General features: G+C 36.3%; 2 pseudogenes; both read right to left on the reverse strand.

Annotated features, from left to right (window-relative positions):
• Positions 1-4,480: 4,480 nt before the first annotated feature.
• On the reverse strand, positions 4,481-8,753 carry LOC124460776 (annotated as a pseudogene).
• A 331-nt stretch (positions 8,754-9,084) lies between these two features.
• LOC6644974 lies at positions 9,085-9,264 on the reverse strand (annotated as a pseudogene).
• Positions 9,265-10,790: the final 1,526 nt, after the last annotated feature.

A 10,790-nucleotide genomic window follows, 5' to 3' on the forward strand; every position in this document is an offset into this window, starting at 1 on the left:
GTTCAATCGCAAAATGCACTGGTTTAGCACACTTAACAATCTCTAGCACGATTAGGCAACAATTTATGCATTATTATAAAATTTTTTTTTTTTTATTATTACCAATGCAATATTTGTGAATCATTATTTAAATACTTTTCGTTTTTTTTTTTGTTTTTTATTTAAAACCTTTTTTTTTTTTTGATACTTAGATACTTATGCATGAACGTAGGTTCCTTCGGGGCACTTTTTCCCGTCCCTGAAGTCGTTAAGCTGCGCCAGTTAACATCTTGGCCAAGACGTGTTCGAGGAAAAAGAGTAACTTTTCACTGTGTTTATTTACTTTTTAGTATTTTTTATTATAAAATTAAAACCTCCGTCTTGTTTGACGTTCAACACACGATTATCATTTTTATTCGGCGACAATGCCGGTCTCTCCTTCAGTTAATTATGTATATATGTATGAATGTATATATGTATGTAAGTGTCTATATATGTATGTATGGATATATGTATGTGTGTAAATATGTATGTACGTATATATGTAAGTGTCTATATATGGATATAAGTATGTGTGTAAATATGTATGTACGTATATATGTACATATGTGTTATTTGTTGCCCTTTTTGATGTGTTGTCCATGGTTTGTGTAGTTGAAGGTGAATTCGTTGGTGTGGTGACTGGGTAGGTAACTCGCGCTTATAAAGGACCGTTCTAAGGCTTCGCACATTCGGTCGATCTTTTTATTCACCGCCTCCACTGATTGTTCTTCCATTCTGCTGTTCCGAGCCTGCGTCGATTTCTTAGGCATTTTACACGTGGTGAGGTTCTTCGCTGTAACCGAACATAACCCTACACCTGACGCCACCCGTGGCCGAGCGGTTAATTTACGGTTGGGCGTTCGATCGTCAGTCCTAAGATAATTCGGCAGAATCGCAAAGAAAACAGAAATAGTTTCTTTCGTTTATTCAATCTCTTTATTTTTCTTGTCTTGGCGGCAGCGGAAACTTTCAAGCACTGCTTCTCTTTCTCCCTATCTTCTTCTCTTCGTTAAGTGGGACGCGCTAGCTCAAAAAAAACTAGCCCACCCTGTGGTGCCGTTATTAGTGTGCCCAGCCGTAGAGATATGATAAATATGAATGTTGAGTAAATTTTTTTTTTCATATAAATGGGCGATATTAAATAAATCCCATACGTTATGATATATATTTTCAAATGGTATGAAAAATTTTAAATGTTGAGTAAATGTTTTTTTTTCTTCTTATAAATTATGAAGATGACAGTTGTCACCGCCGTATTTTTTTTTTTTTTTTTTTTATAGACGTAGTTGTACAACGCTGAGTACGAACAAGTGGCCCATATGACACCAGGCCCGGGCCTGTTACGAATGACCCTAAGTAAAGTTAATGTTACAACCTCTACCCACTCCGACCTAAGGGCGTAGGCGTATTACATATATAAACATAAATTAAACTAAAGAAATAGAAAATATTAAATGTAATGAGATAATAGGTTACATATAAAAAGAAAACAGGATAGGTTAAAATAAAGATGATTACAACTAATTACGAGCGAGGAAGGACAAGATCGCAGTTTTTATACCCGGAAGCGATGTTTCGGAACCGATAACGTGCCAAAGTCTGTTGTAGTCACTACATAGTATACGAAAAGGTTCATGCAGAGAAAAGTTAGTTGTGCAAGTGGGAAGTATAAGCGGTGTGAACTTGCGGGTCCTTCTAGATAGAACAGAAATGTTAATTTGGCTCAACAGCTCGGAAGAGTCAATCTCACCATTCAAAGTTTGTAAAGAAAAGTTACACCAAGCATTGTTCTACGATTAGTTAAAGAAGGAAGGTTAATTAACTGAAGTGGACTAGAATAAGATGGAAGTTGTACAGTTGGATCCCAGCGCAAATCACGAAAGACAAAGAGTAAAAACTGTTTTTGTACATATTCTAATTTGTTTTGATAAAACTTATATTGAGGAGACCAAACACAAGATCCATATTCTAATATGGGGCGGACTAAAGAAGTAAAAAGTATTTTGGTAGTATATGGATCCTTGAACTCCTTCGACCAGCGCTTTATAACGCCAAGAACACTCTTAGCCCTACTGACAGTAGTCGATATATGCTGATTAAAACTAAGTTTGTGGTCGATTAAGAGCCCCAAATCTTTTACAACCAAGGAAGTATTATTAATTAAGTATTTATTAATTCTAACGGGAACTTATTTAAAAAGTATCTCGTTAATTGGGGAGAACCTCTATAAAAAGACATAACTTTGCACTTAAAACAGTTTAGAGATAACAAGTTAGTCCTACACCACCCTTGAAAAGCATTCAGGTCAGCTTGCAAGGTATGACATGAGAGAGAGTCTAGCGATTAGCGATTTTTACATCATCGGCATACATAAGAACTCTGGAATTTAAAAGAACGGTGGGGAGATCATTAATAAAAAATAATGGGCCAAGGTCACTGCCCAGTGGGACTCCCGATTCAACACAAATGATCTTAGAAAGAGAGGACCTAAAAAGAACCCACTGCCTCCTATTGCTTAGATATTGTGAAATCCAAGCAAGCAGAGCATCCGGAAAGCCAACTAAATTCAGTTTATGTAATAGTAACAGCATGGTTTACCGAATCGAAAGCCTTACTGAAATCCGTATATATAACATCAGTTTGCTTTTGTTTCTTAAAACCTTGGATTACAAAAGATGTAAACTGTAAAAGGTTAGTTGTGGTAGACCAATTCTTGACAAACCCATGCTGGTATGGCGAAAAAATAGATTTACATAAATGCTGTACTTGAGACGTCATAATTTTCTCAAACAGTTTAGGTATCGCTGACAATTTAGAAATTCCTCTGTAATTAGTGACGTCGGATTTATTGCCACATTTGTGAAGAGGTAAAATAAACGAATCCTTCCATATAGTTGGAAACTCGGACAGTGTAACAGATAATTCAAAAAGCTTAAGTAAAGGCGAGCACAATGAGTCCGCACAGAACCTCAGGACACAAGCGGGAATTCCGTCTGGGCCCGGTGAGTATACCGGCTTAATCGTCATTAGTTCCTTAGCTACCGAACTTTGCGTTATAATAGGATTAACAATACAGTTGGATTTCGTTATAGGATATGGATATATCTTACTAGAGTTGTACTTAGTAGATATGTACGTAGTCGAGAAGAAGTTAGCAAATAAATTAGAAATAGATTGATCAGAAGAGGCCTAATCATTATTAAAAACGATGGAAGGGAGATAGAATTTCGCTTTGAGTTAACGAAACTATAGAACTCTTTAGGATTTTCGGAGAACTGCAACTTGCAACGTTGTAAGTAATTATTATAGCATTTAGAATTGGAAACAATAAAATTCGATTTAGCAACCAAGTAACGAGACAGATCCGATGATACCCGTGACTTTATATTTTTTGTAATACCTAGACTTAAGATTCTTCAGTTTTGACAGCCCCGCGTAAACCATGGTGATTTTGCGTCACCACAGGAGACACTAGGGGTACACAGTCATTAAAGATCGAGTCAACAGTGGTATATAATAAAGAAATGGCGGAATTCATATCCGTACAAGTGTATAAATTAGTCCAATCGGTATTAAGAAAGGCATTGTTTAGTGCGACAAAGTCAGTCTTCCGAAAACATCGGGTGCGTACCGTAGGATCACACTCGGAGATGGGCTCGCGTCTGGGATACTCAATAGATAACTCTAAAGTTGGATGATACCTATCCTCTGGTAACACCATTGGACTAGTTCTAGATACTTCACAAAACATAGGATCAGAAGTAAAAATCAGATCCAGAAATCTGCCAGACGTATTAGAAATCGAATTCAGCTGGGCCAACGAAAGCTCAAGCAGACCATCAATAAAATCATGAGAATATATCCCAGAGGGCAGCAACGTTTTGCTACCATTAACTGTTGACCAAGTCATAGTGGGCAGGTGAAAGTCCCCAAGGACAATTAATAAGTCTCTGTCGGAAAGTAGTTCAAGTATAAATTTAATAGGATCTAAGTGTAGTAAATAGGTTGGCCATTCCGATTGGGGCGGAATGTAAGAACAGGTAACAAAAATGGAAAAACGAATAAAAGATACCTAACGCATATAAATTCGATAGTACTTGAGACATTCATTTATTAAAGCTATATACATATAACATTTTTTTTCTTTTGACCTTTTAATAGGTACAGTAGGAATCTCTTTAAATATATATATTGCGTCACTAAATAAATGACGATTCATTTGGCTACATTATGACGATCACAGTTGGAACCGCCGTTTTCGTTCCTTTAAGTTATATACATATAACATTATTTTTCCACCTTTCAATATGGACAGTAGGATACTTTTTAAGTATATAAATTGCGTCACTAAATAAATGACGATTCATTTGGCTACCTAAAAAAAAGAGGATAGAAATGAACTCATTATTATATGAAATACTCTCCCATATAATAAAAGTACATCATCAATTTAAAAAAATCGAATCATCAAGCAAAGGATAAGCTTCATTGGATCGCAGTATGGCAGCTGCTCAACCACTTAGAACACCTTGCCTGTTACAAAAGTCGTTTACAATTGATTCTAGGCTTTGTCATTGTGTTAAATTATGTTTTAATAAGTAACTAGCGCGGCATCAGGTGATCGAGGATCCTCCCAATTTACTATGTTACAAATAACATTGACATCACATCTATTGTCGTTTATAAAATAAGCTTTTAATGGTTTAGAAGCCATACAATGCAAATTGCGTTCAGGCATAATCCAACGGACGTAGCGTCATACCACTGTTCGCTCGAACAAGTATTGTGCCATTGGTCCGTACCTGCGGTTCCTCTCGTACTACGCAGGAATGCTGTCGCAACAACGTTTTGTCATTAGTAGGGTAAAACTAACCTGTCTCACGACGGTCTAAACCCAGCTCACGTTCCCTTGCATGGGTGAACAATCCAACGCTTGGTGAATTTTGCTTCACAGTGATACCTCTTGTTAAAAACTCTTTAAACCAAAAGGATCGATAGGACGAGCTTTTGCTGTCCCTGTGTGTACTGAACACCGAGATCAAGTCAGCATTTGCCCTTTTGCTCTATGTGTGGTTTCTGTCCGCACTGAGCTGGCCTTGGGACACCTCCGTTATTATTTGAGAGATGTACCGCCCCAGTCAAACTCCCTACCTGGCAATGTCCTTGAATTGGATCATACCTGAGTAATTGGAGTTATACCAAATATTTCAAATTAAAAATACATAAATGCACTCTCTCATTAAAGAATTTTTTTGCGATTATATAACAAACTGTGAAACTTTGATAAAGAAGCTTGCATCAAAACCCAATACCATAAGATATAATAAATATATCCGTATAATGGCTAGGAAATGATACACGTTCCATTTAATCAAGTAAGTAAGGAAACAATAAGAGAGTGGTATTTCATTGGCGATATCAAATACAAGGAATAATATCTCCCACTTATTCTAAACCTCTTATGTCTCCTTACACTGCCAGATTAGAGTCAAGTTCAAAAGGGTCTTCTTTCCCCGCTAATTATTCCAAGCCCGTTCCCTTGGCTGTGGTTTCGCTAGATAGTAGATAGGGACAGTAGGAATCTCGTTAATCCATTCATGCGCGTCACTAATTTTTTTTTTTTTTTTTTTGTTCGCCGAGGGAGGAAATCTTTGAAAGATACGGTCACCTTACTACGGGTGAATTGCATCGTGCCGCATGCACGATTCACTACATCATCAGAACTATAAAGTTCCACAGCGCCTAAGTACTAAAACCTCCTCTTTTAGCCGTGCGATGTTTGTGCCTTCTTTTAGATGTCATGCTGAGACAGCAAGCGCCTTTGGTTAAATTGTTTATAACCCCAAGTTTAGAATGTGGCAAATCATATTTCATTTATGTTGGATTTTGCTCCAACTTAGAAGTGTACTCCAATTTTCAGTTCTGATTGGTTCGCTGGGGTCGTAGGCGGACGTAATCCTAGACCATATTCCAACGTTTTCTAATATTCGTCAGGATTAGACCTTCAGAATACCGCCGCTCGAATCTGTTACTAACTAGACAATGGCCTAGTAAGCATCCAGAGGACACCACGAGGAGGTTTCGAGTCGACTTGACCTTGATCCGGACTTACGAAGTATAGCATTTCTGCGTTGACCTTCTGCGTTCACCAGGACCATGTCCTCCCGCCGTTAACCCACGCATACTTGAATTACTTCACTTTGACATTCAGAGCACTGGGCAGAAATCACATTGTGTCAACACCCGCTAGGGCCATCACAATGCTTTGTTTTAATTAGACAGTCGGATTCCCCAAGTCCGTGCCAGTTCTTAATTGATTGTTAATTGATAATCGTTATAATTTAAAAGAACTAATTAAAAATTAGTATTCTTAAAAATTTTAGCAAGAAAGTTCCACAATTGGCTACGTAACTAACTATCCGGGGAACAAATAACTATCATAAATGATAGAAACTCTATTTACCCAGAACGAGCACATAAACCATGTTATTGTTTCCCAATCAAGCCCGACTATCTCAATCTTCAGAGCCAATCCTTATCCCGAAGTTACGGATCTAATTTGCCGACTTCCCTTACCTACATTATTCTATCGACTAGAGACTCTTCAGCTTGGAGACCAGCTGCGGATATTGGTACGGCCTGTTGAGAAGTTTGCGTATCCCCACCATAAATTTTCAAGGTCCGAGGAGAAAATATCGACACAACAGTATATGTCATGCTCTTCTAGCCCATCTACCATATCTCTCTGCGAAAGACTTCCATGGTAGTACGGCTATAAAACAGAAAAGAAAACCCTTCCGATACCTCTCGACGGCTTCTTTATGGTCGTTCCTGTTACAGGTTACGGAATTGGAACCGTATTCCCTTTCGTTCAAAATTATTCAAGTGTTTTATTATTTATTATTTCATTTGACATTTTTAAAACTTGAAAATTTTCGGCTTTCGCCTTTAACTTAGGACCGACTAACTCGTGATCAACCACTGTTCACACGAAACCCTTCTCCACTTCAGTCCTCCAAGGTCTCATTCGATTATTTGCTACTACCACCAAGATCTGTACCAATGGCGGCTCCATGCAGGCTTACGCCAAACACTTCTAAGCACACCATTGTACCTTCCTACTCACTAAAGTTTCAAAATTTATATTATAAATAATATAAATCATCTACTTTAGCGGTAATGTATAAGTATTCAACTTAAGCGCCATCCATTTTAAGGGCTAGTTGCTTCGGCAGGTGAGTTGTTACACACTCATTAGCGGATTTCGACTTCCATGATCACCGTCCTGCTGTTTTAAGGAACCAACGCCTTTCATGGTTTCTGTATGAGTTGTTAATTTGGGCACCGTAACATTACGTTTGGTTCCCACAGCGCCAGTTCTGCTTACCAAAAGTGGCCCACTGGGCACAATATATCATAACCTTAAACTTCATATCAAGAAAGTTAAGGTTCTTACCCATTTAAAGTTTGAGAATAGGTTAAGATCGTTTCGACCCTAAGGCCTCTAATCATTCGCTTTACCAGATAAGATTATTTTATATAACATTTAAATGCACCAGCTATCCTGAGGGAAACTTCGGAAGGAACCAGCTACTAGATGGTTCGATTGGTCTTTCGCCCCTATACTCAATTCTGACAATCGATTTGCACGTCAGAACTGTTTCGGTCTTCCATCAGGGTTTCCCCTGACTTCAACCTGATCAAGTATAGTTCACCATCTTTCGGGTCACAGCATATATGCTCAAGGTACGTTCCAGTTAGAGGTATAAATAATATAAATATCATTATACATAACTATATAGAACGCCCCGGGATTGTGTTAATTATCTATAAAAAGTTAAAAAACTAATCCCATTATTGGTCAAGTTAATTATGCTGTTAGTTTTATATCCCAATAACTTGCACATATGTTAGACTCCTTGGTCCGCGTTTCAAGACGGGTCCCGAAGGTATCCTGAATCTTTCGCTTTGTTAATCAAGTGCATATACAAGTGCATATAATAAACACAAAAAATCAATGATAATCATGCTATTATATAATTCCAAAAAATTAACTCACTGTATTCATATAAATCTATCAACACTTTATCAAATTAATGACATTTATTCTATGTTAAAATGCAAGCAAAATAATTTAAATAAACTATAACTCATATTTTATGATAAATTTAGTTTATGTTAATAGATTACAATGTCCTTATATGGAAAAATGCACACTATTATTATAATATTATTAAAATATTAAAGCTCTAATGATGAATTTTCCATTATGGATATTCAGGTTCATCGGGCTTAACCTCTAAGCAGTTTCACGTACTATTTAAATCTCTATTCAGAGTTCTTTTTAACTTTCCCTCACGGTACTTGTTTACTATCGGTCTCATGGTTATATTTAGTTTTAGATGGAGTTTACCACCCACTTAGTGCTGCACTATCAAGCAACACGACTCTTTGGAAACACCATCTAGTAATCATTAACGTTATACGGCCTGGCACCCTCTATGGGTAAATGGCCTCATTTAAGAAGGACTTAAATCGATAATTTCTCATACTAGAATATTGATGCTCCATACACTGCATCTTACATTTGCCATAAAGACAAAGTGACTTATTGTTAGTACTGAACTATTTTCTTTTCGCTCGCCGCTACTAAGAAAATCCTTGTTAGTTTCTTTTCCTCCCCTAATTAATATGCTTAAATTCAGGGGGTAGTCCCATATGAGTTGAGGTTGTATATACACACAAATATATTATTTAATATATTAAAACCATTGTTAATTTTTACTTTAAGTGAAGAATAATATTCTGACACAATTAATTTTTCATTTCATAGCATTAATAAGAGGCAATTCTAGACTAAAATTTAATATTTTTTATGCTAGACATTCCTCAGTATCATTTGATTTGAAAAAGAAAATTATACATCTTCGTTTTTCTCATACATATGTGAGCCAATGTGTTTCAATTATTATTAATATTATGAATATACATATATATCCAATAATATACCATATGCTTTAATATTTCGTAAAATATTAAAACAACTTATTTAGCATAGTCTTACAACCCTCATCCATATGTAGTCCAAGCAGCACTCTAAAATTAATTAAAGTACCATAACAGCATGGACTGCGATATGCGTTCAAAATGTCGATGTTCATGTGTCCTGCAGTTCACACGATGACGCACAGTTTGCTGCGTTCTTTATCGACCCATGAGCAGAGTGATCCACCGCTTAGAGTGATTATTAAATTGTTTGTTTAATATTAATATTAATATTTTTATTGAAAGAAATTAAAAATACACCATTTTACTGGCATATATCAATTCCTTCAATAAAATCTTAACCCAAACGAATGCTGCGAAATGTCTTAGTTAACATAAGTGATTGAATACTGGACTTGACAAAATTTAAAAAATTGAAATTTAAAGTAAACTATCAATTTATGTAAAACGTTAACCTTAAATGCAGGTACAACATTGTACATTTGGGATGTTGCTTTAACCAATGTATGCCCAAACCAACAATGACCAATACATTACGCAACGCCTGTATATTATGGTACATATACACGCAGATAAATAAAGATATACAAAAATCATTTTCAATCTACGATCGGAATACATAATTATGTATAAGAAGAGTTAATATATTTTTTTCTACCGTCAATTGTTATATATTTTTACTCATTTTACTTTATTTAAATTTAATTTAATTTAATTTAATTTAATTTTTCAAATCAAATGTTGTATTAAATTGACTTCCCCTGATCAGATTTAATAATAATAATAATCAATTTCATTGTCATTTCATATATCTTTATATTAATTTGGTATTTATTTATTTTAATAACGGTTGGAAAATACAATAATGATCCTTCCGCAGGTTCACCTACGGAAACCTTGTTACGACTTTTACTTCCTCTAAATAATCAAGTTCGGTCAACTTTTGCAAAACAACCGTAACACGCAAGGCGTCACAGTGATCACGGTCGGAGACCTCACTAAATAATTCAATCGGTAGTAGCGACGGGCGGTGTGCACAAAGGGCAGGGACGTAATCAATGCGAGTTAATGACTCACACTTACTAGGAATTCCAAGTTCATGTGAGCAGTTTCAGTTCACAATCCCAAGCATGAAAGTGGTTCAGCGGTTTACCCGGACCTCTCGGTCTAGGAAATACACGTTAATACTTTTATTGTAGCGCGCGTGCAGCCCAGGACATTTAAGGGCATCACAGACTTGTTATTGCTCAATCTCATTATTGCTAAACGCAATTTGTCCATTTAAAAAGCTAGTGTCCTTATAATGGGACAAACCAACAGGTACGGCTCCACTTATATAAACACATTCAAACACAATAAACATTTTACTGCTACCATGAATGAAGGCAATATAAGCTTCAACACCATAATCCTGAAGATATATATTTAATATATTTGAGTCTCGTTCGTTATCGTAATTAACCAGACAAATCACTCCACGAACTAAGAACGGCCATGCACCACCACCCATAGATTCGAAAAAGAGCTATCATTCTGTCATACACACTTATGTTCGGACCTGGTAAGTTTTCCCGTGTTGAGTCAAATTAAGCCGCAGGCTCCACTCCTGGTAGTGCCCTTCCGTCAATTCCTTTAAGTTTCAGCTTTGCAACCATATGTAGCATGTTCTAGAATAACAACATTACAATGTATACAAATATATTGTATCAATTAGTAACAATATTTATGTGCGCAACAGTCAAGTACATTTGCCTCTTAAGCAA

The sequence above is a fragment of the Drosophila willistoni genome, unplaced genomic scaffold (genome assembly GCF_018902025.1).
Source record: "Drosophila willistoni isolate 14030-0811.24 unplaced genomic scaffold, UCI_dwil_1.1 Seg10.1, whole genome shotgun sequence".
NCBI classification, from domain to species: Eukaryota; Metazoa; Arthropoda; class Insecta; order Diptera; family Drosophilidae; genus Drosophila; species Drosophila willistoni.